Consider the following 13,809-nt stretch of genomic DNA (forward strand, 5'->3'; position numbering starts at 1 on the left):
TGCCACTCTGCCCTCCCCCAGCATCCCCACCTTCTGGTAAGCCCTGATCCTTTGCCTTGTTGGGGTAGGAGGTTAGAGAGCCAGAGCCTTGTGAATAGCAAGCAAGGTCACTGAGATAGTCTCAATGAAGAGAAAATAGAAAATGTGAAGACTTCTTGTTGTCTCGCCACCTTTATGCTTCCCACTTTCTGAGGTCCTGCTCCCTGGAGAAACCCTCCTGTCCTTCAAGGACGGCACCTCTGTGACCTGGTCCCTGATCTGTCAGGGTCATCACAATTTCCTCTTAACCCTGACAGCATTTAAGCCTCTTAGGGAAATGATCACGGTCTGCACTTGTGTCAGAGTTGTCATTTTTTAGCTTGTCTTGTCCCATTTCCTGCCCACTCACTCTATCCATGTTTTTTGAGGGCAAGATGCATCTTGAATGCTTTTAAAACACTTCAAATAAACAAGACATGGGCACTGTAGAAAATGCAAATAAGCAAAAAGAAGGAAAGAAAAATGATGAATGATCCCACCACTGTTAACATTTTGGTATGTCTTTTGTCCTTTATTTTGATATGCCTTTTTTTCTTTGTATATTTATATATGTAATTTGTTTAAAGCCCCATTACATGTGCTGTTGAGCCTTGTATGTAGTAGGCCCTCAGGAAATGTTTGTTAGATGAATAGTGAGTAAATAAGTGAAAAGTGATCTAATGAATGATTCTTTGGAAATCTTCCCAGGAGATAACCTCCTGAGAAATAATGTGCGACTGACTCCTAAGAGGAGAATGGCTCTAGAATCTTCTCTAAATGTGTAGCAAATGAAGGTAATTTTGAAATTTAATTCACCAACTCATCCACTTACTTGCTGAGTACCTACCGGGTGTTGGGCTTCTGAGCCGGTCATTAGGTGAAGTAATAGTGGAAGCTTTGGTGACCGATGCAGCATTTTGGAAGAGTGTAAAGATGAGTTTGTGGGAGAATTTCAGCACTGTTTTGTGGGGAGGGGGGTTCCCAGCTGTCAATATTCATCCTCATGTCTGTTTGGTGGTTACAGCCTTGGAGCGGACCTGTGTCTATCAGGGGCTCTTAGCTCAGTCACTTGGCCCTGCGAACCATCCAACCCACTTTTCTTTAATTCTTGGGGCCTCCCAGGAGACTTTCCCTCTGAAGATAGAATGCACAGAATGTCAGCCAGACTCTCTTGATTCTCTAGGCAGAGTGTGCTCGTATATAGCCAGCTGGCTTACTAGTCAGTCTCTGGGGGGTTTAACAAGGATGGGGGCCCCCTGAATCCTGGCACCTCTTTGAAAACTAACAAAGCTGAAGACCAGATTCTGTGGGCAGGTCAGGGCAGTCAGAGGCAATTACCTGGGAGGGTCATCATTTTTCAGCCTGCCAAACCCTCCCAGTCCCCTATAATACAACAACGTTAGGGTCTGAATGACGTGGCTGCTGAAACTCTCGGCCCCAGGAACAGAAATCAGAATTAAAATTTCAAAGCCCTATATAATCTGTAAAGGTGCATGTAAACAGTATTATTGCCATCATTAGGAGTACCAGAATTTTGCAAGTGCTTGGCAGTAAGGAGCCTGTGTGTTTTTAATTTCCTCTAAGACACTTAGAATAGCCATTTGGTGGCCAATATGTTCTCAATAGCTGCTGCTGAATAGTAATAATGTGTGGTTTATTCAGTATCCACGATTATACCTTCAAATAAACATTTTTCCCAAGCATTGGGATCCATGGACAACTTTGAATGGTGCACCAAAGTTCAAGAGTTCTTTATTGATCTTTTCTTTCCATTTTGGGATTTTAACAAAACGGTTGTTAGATATTAAAATCTGCATAATATGAGAGCATAGGAGCATCATTAAAGATGAGAAATTATTGGGACAATGAGATACCACCTCACACCAGTCAGGGTGGCTATAAAAAAAAGATGGATAATAACAATTTCCACATGGAGATGTGGAAAAATCAGAACCCTCATACACCAGTGATGAAAATGTAAAGCGGTGCAGCCACTTTGGAAAATAATTTGGCAGTTCCTCAAAATGTTAAGAATAGATATATCATATGACCCAGCAATTCCTCTTCTAGGTCTATAACAGAGAGAAATGAAAGCAAGTGTCTGCACAGAAACTTGTACACAAATGTTCATGGCATCATTATTGATACAACTCAAAGGTGGGAACAACCCAAATGTCCATGGATGGAGAAATGGGTAAACAAAATGTGGTACGTATAATGGAAGGTTATTCCACCAGAAAGAGGAGTAGATGCTGATAATGCTGCACCATGATGGACCTTGAAAACACAGCGCAGTGTGAAAGAAATGTCACAGAAGAATATATATGGTATGATTTTGTTGATATGAAATGTTCAGAGACAGAAATAGTGGTTTCCTGGAACTGCATGGGCATGTACCTGTGTGCATGCATGTGCGTGCGTGTGTGTGTGTGTGTGTGTGTGTAGGGGAATGGGGGTGTAGAAAGAGAAAGGGTGACTACTAAGGGGTATGGGGTTGGGGGATAAAAATGTTCTAAAATTGTAGTGATTGCACAACTCTGTAAATACACTAAAAAATATCAAGCCAGGTGCGGTGGCTCACACCTGTAATCCCAGCACTTTGGGAGGCCGAAGTGGGAGAGCCCTTGAGCTCAGGAGTTCAAGATCAGCCTGGGCAACATAGTGAGACTTCATCTTTACTGAAGATCAAACACTTAGCCAGGTGTTGGGGCATGCACCTGTGTCCCAGCTACTCCCTGGGGGATGGGGTGGGGGGCGGCGGGTAAGGTAAGAGGATTGCTTGAATCCAGGAAGTTTTTTAAAAGCAGTTGTTTTTCTTAAAAAGAAATGATCAAGCGGATAATTTTAGAAGTAGTTCAACTTTTGTTAATGTTCATTTATCTTCTAGTTTGATCATCCTTTCATAATGAGCTCCACAACTGCAAAACTGAAGCTGTGACACCCGCTACACTTGTCTCCCTGGTCTCTGGAAGGGGCTGCAGTGAGGTTTGCATCTGACTCCTAGCCTGCCTTCCTTTCCCAGAATCCTTAGTGGGCCGTTTGCCTATTCTGCAGCCTTCGCCTTGGTCCCTTAGGCGCTATAAATCACACTTTCCATTCTGACCTCTCACTTTAAAGTGATCTGAGATACTTTGTATAAAGGATGAGGCAGCACATAAAAATAACTAGTATTGTACCGATTTGTCTCATCTGGTAGTTTGTGATACATATTTGTAAAGTTCTAGCAAATGTGAGAAGCCACAGAAAATTGCCTTTTGTCCAAATAGAGGAGCTAGATTTTTTTTCTTTTATGTTATTGATCAGTGAGGTAGGTCCAATGATATTTTATTTCATAGTTTTCCGGCAGGAGCAACACCCACCCAGCCTGCTGCAACTGCCCAGCCAACTAAATGAGCCAGTCGTTCTACAGGAACAGCAGCCATGGAAAAGTCGAGCTTGCTGGATTCATGGGCCAGGCAGCTCCATTTCCCCAAATTACAAACGCAACTTGAACTATACGACTTACTAAGGGAGCACTTTGTTACAGACAAGTTCGAAGACTCTGTTTGACAGTTGAAGTCAGACCGTTTTGATTTTTACATAAAGATAGTTAAACATTGTCTTGACAGGTTTATTCTAATTTGGTAAAGGCAATAATTTTATGGGATGGTAACTGTTTCCTTGCAGTCATGATTCCTGCTGTTACTCTTGCATTTTCTTCTAATTGGCAGATTGATGGGTTCCCAAGAATTTGCTTAAAAACCATTTTCAGAAGAAGAGAGACAAATCAGAGGGTCGTGCTTTCTCCCCTGAAAGACCACTTCTAGTAGTGTGGGCAAGGGGTCTATTTTTACTCACAATTTACAAATTATTTTTGGCATATTAATAGTCTTTTGCCTATTTTAATTTGTATGAAGGCAATAAATGTGCTTAGTTTAAAAGTCAAATAATACTACAGGACTTATGAAGAAAAACAGCAATCCTTTCCCGATTCAACCCCTCCTCCAATTCCTGTTTCCCAAAGGAAATTCCTTTCATCTCTTTAGCCGTTCCTCCTGATATATACCTTCATATTTCTAATTAACAATATTATACTGTTTTCTCTTTATTTTTCACTTACAGATATCACCTACTGACTTCCTGCTACGAAAGATCAGAATTCAGCTTTCTTATATTCCTCTGCCCCGTCATCCTTGAAACTCTTTTCCCGCTCTTCTGTGGAAAATCCTCTGGCTTTTGTTTATTTTTATTTTTATTGTTGTTGTTGTTAATCTCACATCTTTCTCTTTCTTGACAACAGTCTTGCTTTGGTGGAGCGCATCTTCTAGTGACTTCTCAGAAAGTGATATATGGAAGGTACATTTTGAGACCTTGTCTTAACCCCCTCATCCTCGATTGAAAGCTTAGCAGAGTATAAGATCCTGGTTTGGAAATTATTTTCCTTTAGGATCTCAAAGGCATTATTCCATTATCTTCTAACATTATTATTATTATTATTATTAATTATTATTATTATTTTGAGGCAGGGTCTCACTCTGTCATTCAGGCTGGAGTGCAGTGGTGTGATCACAGCTCACTGCAGCCTCTATCTCCTGGGCTTGAGCAATCTTCCCACCTCAGCCTCCCAAGTAGCTGGGATGACAGGCATGTGCCACTACACCCAGTTAATTTTTTTTTTTATTTTTACTTTTGTAGAGATGGGGTCCTATTATGCTGCCTAGGTTGGTGTGAAACTCCTGGGCTGAATTGATCTTCCCGCCTTGGCCTGCAAAAGTGCTCGGATTGCAGGCATGAGCCACCATGCCCAGCCTGTCTTCTGACTTCTGGTATTGATATTGAGAAGTCTGATCCCATATTTATTTTACCTGTGACTGGTTCTCTCTCTCCCTGTCAGAGCTCTCAGGATCTTTTCTTTATCCTCAGAACTCTGAAATATCATTATGAAATGCTTTGTTATTAGTCATTTTCATTAATTATGCCAGGTTTTTAAGCCCATTCAATCTGAAATATCACATCCATCAGGGAAATTTTTTGTATAATTTTTTGATAATTCCTTGGTCCATTTTATCTGTCCTGTCTTTCAGAAATTAGACCTTCTGAATTGATTCTCCAATTTTCTCTTATCAATTTCTTTGACTATTTATTCTATTTACTGTGAGAGTTACTCAATTAACTCCTAATTCGTTTATTACATTTAAAATTTCTGTCATCATGGATTTAATTTCCAAGAGCTTTGTCTTGTTTGCTGGATCCTCCTTCCTTCTAGTATCTGATTTTTCTTACTCTCTGAGGATATCAATCACTATTCCAGAAGCTTCCCCCTGCTGCTTGCATTGTTTCTGTGTCCTCTACAAAGCCTGCATCATAGGATAGCTAACTCAATGTGCAGCTTGAGCCAAAGAAACAGAAGGAAATCAAGATTGAAACCTGCTTCTTTTTGCCCCTGAAGACACTGCACCATAGTAAATCTCTTTGTAAAACATTTGACTTCTCCTTCCTTTCAATGCTGCTGCTTTTTCCTTCATCAAATGTCTTACTCAGATTTTAGTCAAAATTTGTATTGGTCAGGACTCTCCGGAGAAACACACACACACACACACACACACACACACACACACCCTATTGGTTATCTCTCTCTCTCTCCACATATATATGAAACTTGGAAACCACCTATTTGTCATTCTTGCTATGTATATGCATATGGAGAGAATGAGAGAGATTATACGGAATTGGCTCATGAAGGCTGGCAAGTCCAAAACCTGCAGAGCAGACCAGCAGGCTGGAGACCCAAGGAAGAGCTGACGTTGCACTTCAAGTCCAGCTATCATTCGGTAGATTTTCTTCTCTGCTATGTCTAAACTTAAAAAGAAAAGAAAAGAAAAACAAACAGAAACCCTCTGAACCTGTCCTTATTCTCACAGCTTCTAATATCACCCCTGTGGGAATCCATAGTGCCTCAACGTTATTTCTAAATTGTTCTGTACACAAGACCTGGTTCTGCCTCAACTACCACCTACAGGACAGTTCCCCTTGAAGACTGTGGTGCTTCAAATGTAACAATTTCACACCAATCTAATATCAAACAAATTTTCCACAATATTAACTTCTCACTCCAGCAGTCACTTTCTCTCAGTCTCTCAGGCTTGAGACTCAGAAACCACCTGTTGGTCATTCTCGCCTTGTATCCCAACAGCCATTAGCACCCAGCTGATGCTCCCTGGGAACTGTTCTCTTATTCCCTCCCCATTCGCTGTTACCCTCTTGACATGGGACCTGCTTGGCCATGTTCTGTGCTCCATGCACTGTAGTGAGGCCCAGCACTGTGAAAGGGATAAGACATGGTCACTGTTCAAGGAACTCAAAATCTACAACCTAGAAGCACATGACACAGCTGGCTTGTAAGTCACTTCAAGTTGGGGTGTGTCTGGGCATTGTTTAGATGCCTACTGTTGCAGGCTGGGCTACCCAGGAAGCAGGCTCTGAGGCAAAGATGAATTTGCAGGAGCTTTGTGGGGGGGTGCTCTTGGGATGACACCCAAGGGAAGGGAGGAGAGGGAAGCAGGATCGGGCAGTGGGGGGAGTCCAGCTGCTGTGTGGTCTCAATGGCAACCTTGGTAGATGCTAAGGAGAGTTCTGAAGCAGAACTTTTCAGAGTTGTCCCAGTTGGGGAACAGGTGCCAGGACGTTATACCTCCATGGACCAGTCATTGGATGCAGCAGGCCACCCCGGGAAAGGGGGTGACCTTGGATGAAGCGGCTTCGCGTTGGGCGAGGCAATCTCTGAGGGCTTCCTGCTGGCAGCAGTCCCTGCAGCTGTAGAGTGGCCCTTCATCCCTTAAGGGGCATGTGGGTGGTGCAGGCCTGTGGCACCCACCAGACCTGTGGATGCTGGTATAGTCTCGACACCTCTCAGCGTAGAGAACAAATAGGGGTTGTGTAAGTAAGCAATTCAGGAAGACTCAGGTAATCTTCTGGTAATCTCAGGTAATGCATTCTGTTTGTTACATGCCTACGCCCACTCCATCAGAATGGGTTAGGGATTGAATTAAAAAACGGTAAGATCACAGGCCCTGCCTGAAAGAAAGAAGCTTACAGTCCGATAGGAGCTACCAAAAGGTAAACAAACAGGACAATATAATGAGAATCAGAAAACAGAGGGTTATGGAGTAAAAACACATTTTCAAAGAAGTCTTAGGACATGACAAAATGCTAAATAAAAAAAAGAGGACACCAACTGTTTGTGTAAGCACTCATTTTCCAGCACACACTTTTGTTATGCTGGTGCCAAAAAATCCCTTGTAATTTGATTTTTAAACTAAGCAATTTTTTAAGTTGCCAGTCACCTAGAAACAATAAATGCACTGAACTTTTTCCTCAGTCGAGGTTCCCCTTGTCTTTTTACAGCATTTATTTTTTTTCTTTTCTGAGTATGAAAGTTTTACAAATATATAGATGGAAAAAATACTGGAAAGAAATTCATCAAAATGTTAACAGTGCTTATAACCCCCAAGTAGTCAATTTATATGTATTTTTTTAAGTTTTTTTTAAATTTCCCACATTTTCTACAAGTGTCACTTTTATAATCAAGGGAAATATACTTTTTAAATATAGTGTGAAAGTGTTGCGACAAAACTGTGTGAACACAGAAGATGAAAACACAGAGCAGCAGGTGAGGGTGAGCTTCCTGGATGAGGTGTCACCTGCACCAAGCATTAAAGGTGAGCTGGGGCTGGGTGAGGAAAGGATGGAGCACATGGTGTTGCACTTGAAGGGCACAGGCAGAAAGAACAAAATGTGCCATGGCCCTAGGGTGTGAAGAAGCATGTTGGGTGAAAGGCTGAGAAACAGGGAGCCCTTGCGAGGGAAGAGATGAGGCTAGAAGGGCAAGAAAGGGCAGAGGATGAAGGGCCTCCAGGGATAAGGGATGCAGATCTGGAAGCCCACGTCAGACACTTGCACTCAACCTCTTCCAGCTTAAAGGGCTTCATGATTGAACAGGGTATTGACTAATGGATGCTGTTTTGTGGAACTAATTTAGAAGTAAAAACTGATTTAGAGTGAAAAGCTTCATGCTTGACATGAAGTTTCTCAGCCTAAGCAAGGTGACCTGACTCAGGCAGAGAAAGTGGTCTGTCAATGCGAGAGATGATACGGACATGACTACACACACACACACACACACATACATACATACACACACACCACCCCACACCCTTAAAACTCTAGAATCTACATTTTTTAAAGGAAGAAGAAAAGAACCAGCTCAGGTTCACTTTGCATACTTTAAAAGTAATAACCAAGATTTGCAGGTAGCCCTTATCCAGGGATCTGAACTCTCCACAGGTCATTAACAATGTTAACTGTTAGCAGCCTGGGAATCCATTAAAAACACATGTCGGGGGCTGTGGCCATCTAATGCTGCAGGAATGCGTTTGACTGAGTACTGAACTCGCCTATGCAGATCTCAGCACCTCTCTGTCGCCCTGTGTGCCAGCTGGGCTGGGTTAGCTGAAGATGCCCTTAGGACTGTTTTATCTGGGGCACCCACACTATTAGCACCCACACTCGTTTCCTGTTCCTGCCTCAATTTTGTCTGTGTCTGGGAAGAACTAGTGGGCACTGGAGGCCACTGGTTTTTCTCCTAGCCCAGTCCTTCCTTCCCTATCCCTATCCCTATCCCTGCACTGCCTCACTGCCTACTTGAACTCTTACTGCATCCACTCAGGATCTGCAATCCGCTTCCACTTGCAACCTTGCTCCCCTCCTACTTGCTTCCACTTGGCCACCTGGACAATCTCTGAAGCAGAGATGAAGGAGTCCTTTACTTGCTCAAAACTTGAATGACCCCCAGTTACCTGTGGCAGAGTCCAACTTCCCCAGCATTTTTACACGCACCTCCCACATCCAAGGTCCTCCATGGTCTGGCCAGACCTTACCTCTGCAGACCCGTCTCCTACCATCCCCCATGGACTCCCTCCACGCCAGCTGGCCAGGAGCACCCTGTCCACAGAGCACAGACATTGCCGGTTGCCCCCGAGGACCCTGCTCACACTGAGCTATTAAGTAGGTGTAGAAGTAATGACAGTTTTGGTCATTTTTTTAAAAAAAGTAATTGCAAAAACCACAATTACTTTTGCACTAACCTTTTGCAACTTTTTTTTTTGCCTTCTTCTCCGCCAGGATGTGGTGGAAAGGATAGGCTTCAGAATCAGACTGGCCTGGGTTTTAATCCTGTATTAGCATCACTAAATATGTGATGTAGAACAAGATATTTAGTCTCCCTACACTTCCTCATTTATAAAGCAAAGATCTTATTCTCTCCCTCAGAAGGCTGTTGTGAGGATTATAGCCAATGTTTATGTAACACATTGTATTATGTACAGGGGGACATAACCTGTTGTCTTAGGTTTTGACTGAACTTCCAAATGGAGACATAGGGGGAAAGGAACTCCGTATTTGAAAGAGTGGAACAAGAAACATCCCTCCAGATTCACAAAGGGATACAGCAAGCATGGCCCTAGTAGACTTTCCAAGAGGAGGCTAGAGCTTCACCGCACTTCATAGGGCTTACATATTAAGTTTAGCAGGTAGCCCCATGGGGGCCCTACCTCACTGGAGGGGAGAAGGCAGAAACCTCCCTCAGGATCTATGACAAAGCCTTTTCTAAAATACCTTCCTGCAACCCACCCCCTATATATATAAGATATTTATTTATTTATGAGACAAGATCTTGCTCTGTCCTTAGGCTGGATTGCAGTGGTGAGATCACAGCTCACTGCAGACTCAAACTCCCAGGCTCAAGCGATCCTTCTGCCTCAGCCTCGCAAGTAGCTGGGACTACAGGCATGCACCACTGTGCCTGGTGTCTTTACACAAATAAAGATATTAGTTAAAAATCATGAAACCACAACACATGAACTGATCAAGGTGGAAAGGCAGAGAAAGGCAGCTAATTCCTGACAGAATTACAAGGTGGTGGCCAGGGTTGAGGTGGCAATAGCCAAAGTGTCTTTTTTTCAAAATCTCTGCTGAGAATGTACTGTCTGTCTTCTTCTAGTCAGGGATTGACTCGTGGGTTGTAAGGTTGCCAGCTTGCTCAGATAAAGACAGGAGACTATTAAACAGGTATAGGAGTGGCTCATGGAAGTCAGGCACAGCTGGTCTTCATGGGGATTACAGATGGCAACTGGGAAGCAGTCAGGGACTCAGGCAGATCTAAACTGGATACGAGTCTGAAGTTTTGTTGTAGGATGAATTGGACCTTATCATGTCTGCGATTAGGACTGTTTTATTTTTATTTGTAGAGGCTGGGTATCATTCTGCCATCCAGTCTGGAGTGCAGTACCATGATCTTAGCTCACTGCAGCCTCAAACTCCTGGGCTCAGGTAATCCTCATGCCTCAGCCTCCCAAAGTGGTGGGATTACAGGCATGAGCCACAAAGCCTGGCCAGGACTGTTTTAATAACTGAAAGTGACCGGGAGAGATAGGCATCTAATATTGTCCAATTTCTGATAGACTGTTTGAAGGAGAAAATTAAGAAGTTTCTAGATTAAAGCCTACTTCTTTGGGCCCATTTAGTGAATAATTCTCTGCCATGTGTAAAAACAATTAGCACAATGTTTGGCATATAAGTGCTCAATAAATATAGTAGTAACAGTTATTATAGTATTTGCACCTGGTGCCTGGCACACAGTATTATTATTAAATAATGTTATTTAGTAATAATAATATTGTTATTATCCATGTGCACATCTCTCCCCCAACTAGACCGATACTCTGCTGTGGCAGGTAGGGGAAGAGCAGGCAGTTTGAACATGGATTCTTTGCACTCACCAATGAAGAGACATGATGTGCACAGAAAATAGTGGGAAGTAGGAGAATTTGTCCAATGGCAGAGTGCTACATTCGTTGGCTCTGACATCTGTATCTGGCTCAGATACCTGGAATTCTGCATTCTCTTCAGAATAACTTCTAACAAGAAGTACGGGCAATAAGATACATGCAAAAGAGGGAGAATGGAAGAAAAAGGACATTTCTCCTGGCCCACACCATGCCAGAGACCATGCTGAGCCCTTTTCATTTGTTGTCTCATACAATAAGATGCAATAACATGTGCAAATTGTGGCTGGTATTACCCCAATAAAACATGGATATGTTTTTACAACGTGCAATGCTTGTACAGAGAACTATGAGCCTATTTTTTCCATTATAATTTTTGTGTAAACATGAAACGACAAGAGTTTAAAGATGGAGCCTCCCTGAGCACAAGCTTAAGAGTTCCAAATATAATCAAAATCCTCTTATTTATTTTCTTGCCTAAGTGGCTTCTCCCAGGAGGATAGCAGTTGCATTTCCTTCATTCTGTGCAGCAGTGGTTGCAAATGAATGTGCTTTACCATCAAAACGTATCTATGCACCTCTGCAAGGGTAGTTATCTCACTCAATAATAGGTACAGCCTAGAGACAGTGTAGTTTTAAACCCAATCTTAGAAATTCCGAGGAATTAGTCACTCACTTGAAGAAAAGAGCAGGAAAGGGTAAGACTGCAATAAAACAACACCTTGTTCCAAATAATATCTCCTTTATGCTTCTAAACTTCACCCAATCCATAGGTTAGTGTGAGTGGATGGATGTGATAAATGGAGACAGAAGGTGAAGAATGGGAAAGTTATGAAGAATTAACAAGTTCTTCAACCTAGAGTTGGGTTAAGGTTGTGAATATTAGCCGGAGAATGCCTTTACTTTCAAATTGGAATGGGAAGATAAAAGCCTAAGAAAAACTCATAGAAATTTAGATTTATAGATAATTTGGGCATCAACACATATTTGAAGTGCATTACATCAATGATGTCTTAGAAGATTAAAGTCATTGCTATACACAAACCTATGGAACTAAGTCACACCAAAACAACAATCTGTTGAATTAAATAAATAGGTTTATTTTTTCCTACCTGATGTTTGTTAGGCAAGGCATATTTTTCAGCTTAGCAATTGCTTATATGAAAAACTACTGGTTCTAGAACAAACGTTTCTGGTTTTTAGTTCGTGTGTGTGTGTAGAGAGAGAGAAAGAAAAAGCACACTTTATTGGGAAGCAGAGTGTTGCACAGTGACCGACAGGCGAAGGCGGCCCAATGGACGTCTTACACATCATACTCCAAAAGACTCACAGGATGTGTTGCTAATAAAAATAAACTGGAACACGAATTCCTCTGGGCAACTCCCCCAACCTCATCCCTTTGAGGGCTTGGGAAATCACCCAGCTATTTTCCTGATGGCAACTGTGGTTCACTAGAGACAGAGCCCCTTGGGGATGTCTTCCTGTTCTTTATAAAGAACATTTTCTTGAGATTTTTTGAAGTTTTCATTTGTTACTTTCATTCCATGTTCTTTTAAGGCCATCAGACTAGCTTCTGTGCAGATTGCCTTGATGTCAAGTGTCAAGTCATTCCAGGGTTACATAATTGGCCAGTGTCATACTGCTTGTGTGCATCTGAAAGGTGTGCTACTTGGTCTTTTCATCAGGCAGGGGGAACGCGAGCTTCCTGTCAATGTAGCCTGGTCTGGTAAGTGCTAGATCCAAAGTTTCTATTTGGCTTGTGGATATAATAACTTTCGCATCTCCCCTTGAATCAAATCCATCCGACTAGTTCAACATTTCCAACATTATTCGCTGAATTTCTCCCTCACTACCAGAATTTGAGTCACATCTTTTTGTCCCAAAAGCATCAATTTCATCAATAAACATGATGGAAGGTGCATGTTTTTCAGCAACTAGAAACAATTCCCATATGAGTTTGGGCCCATCATGTAGGTATTTCTGAATAAATTCAGAGCTGATCACTTGCAAGAAAGTGGCTAAGGTGTGGTTTGCTACTGCTTTGGCTAACAAGGTTTTACCTGTGCCAGGTGGACCATAGTGAATGACCCCCTTAGGGGGCTTTATACCCATCTCTTCATAATATTCAGAATGATTTCCTTAATTTCCTGAATTTGGCTGTCCAACCCCCCAATATCAACATAGGTCTCCTGGGGGGTCTTTTCCACCTTCATCATTGTGTCTAGGGAATCCGTGTCATCCATCAGCACCCATATCACAGCATGCACCTTGTGGTTGAGCAGGACCGAGCAGCCAGGTTCCAGCAGATCCTTGTCTACGAATGAAAGAATGCTGACGTAGTACTCTGAGCCCACAGATGTAGACATGATGGCATGATTGTCATCAATAATCTCTTCCAAGGTTCTTACTGACATCAGGGTCCCCTCAGATCATCCACTTTTGATCTTTCTTCCTCTTGCTTTCCTTCTAATAGTTTCATTTGTTCCTGATTTCTAATGAATTCTTCCTTCATGAGAAGACAGTCTTTAATTCTCTCTAACTTTCAATAATTTTAACTGGCACTGAGTGCGAGGTGTCATCAGTGGCAGTTTGCTGGCAGCATCTGGTCCCTTTGTATTCTTCTTCCTTACTCTAGCTGGTATAGGAGGTTCATATTTCTTTTTCTTGTCCTATCATCCTTCTTGCCAGCTCCAAGACCATGACCACCACTCTTGACTTTGACCCATCTTGCCTTGGCCACTCAAGCTGCCTAGTTTTTAAATTTTTTTGTACAGATGAGGTCTTGCTACATTGCCTGGGCTAGTTTTCAACTCCTGGGCTCAAGTGATCCTTTTGCCAAAGTGCTGGGATTACAGGTGTGAGCCATCGCACCCGTCATAGAATAAACATTTCCTGACATGGATACAACTATCTTAGGATACTTGTATCTGGAAAGAATTTGCTTCCAGAGACTTGGCTTTTAAAAGCCTAC

The 13,809-nt window shown here is 42.4% G+C and overlaps 1 pseudogene; it reads right to left on the minus strand.

Annotated features, from left to right (window-relative positions):
* Positions 1–12,289: 12,289 nt before the first annotated feature.
* On the minus strand, positions 12,290–13,432 carry LOC129490115 (26S proteasome regulatory subunit 4-like; annotated as a pseudogene).
* Between the last annotated feature and the right edge of the window lie 377 nt (positions 13,433–13,809).

This window comes from Symphalangus syndactylus, chromosome 9 (assembly GCF_028878055.3).
Source record: "Symphalangus syndactylus isolate Jambi chromosome 9, NHGRI_mSymSyn1-v2.1_pri, whole genome shotgun sequence".
Lineage (NCBI taxonomy): Eukaryota > Metazoa > Chordata > Mammalia > Primates > Hylobatidae > Symphalangus > Symphalangus syndactylus.